The following is a 272-nucleotide window of genomic DNA, read 5'->3' as shown; positions in this document are numbered from 1 at the left end:
GATCTCGTGACTTATTATCCAATATATTCTAATTATAGGCTATAAAGCCTTTTTGGGCTCTCACTAGTTTACTCCCGTACGCCACGGTTTTTTTTTCATAAGTTTACTTGAAAACAGTTTTTACAATTTAAACAAAAATTGATAAAAAAAAAAACTAATATGTAATGATATCTGCAAGCTTGTTATACCATAAAAAAGTGGCAACAATGTACATTTTAAATCCTACTAAAAATACTGATTATTGTGACTATAATCGAGCTCTCACTGAAAAT

This window comes from Acyrthosiphon pisum, chromosome X (genome assembly GCF_005508785.2).
Source record: "Acyrthosiphon pisum isolate AL4f chromosome X, pea_aphid_22Mar2018_4r6ur, whole genome shotgun sequence".
NCBI classification, from domain to species: Eukaryota; Metazoa; Arthropoda; class Insecta; order Hemiptera; family Aphididae; genus Acyrthosiphon; species Acyrthosiphon pisum.
The sequence above is the reverse complement of the archived record's forward strand: the minus strand, read 5'-3'. Positions refer to the sequence as shown.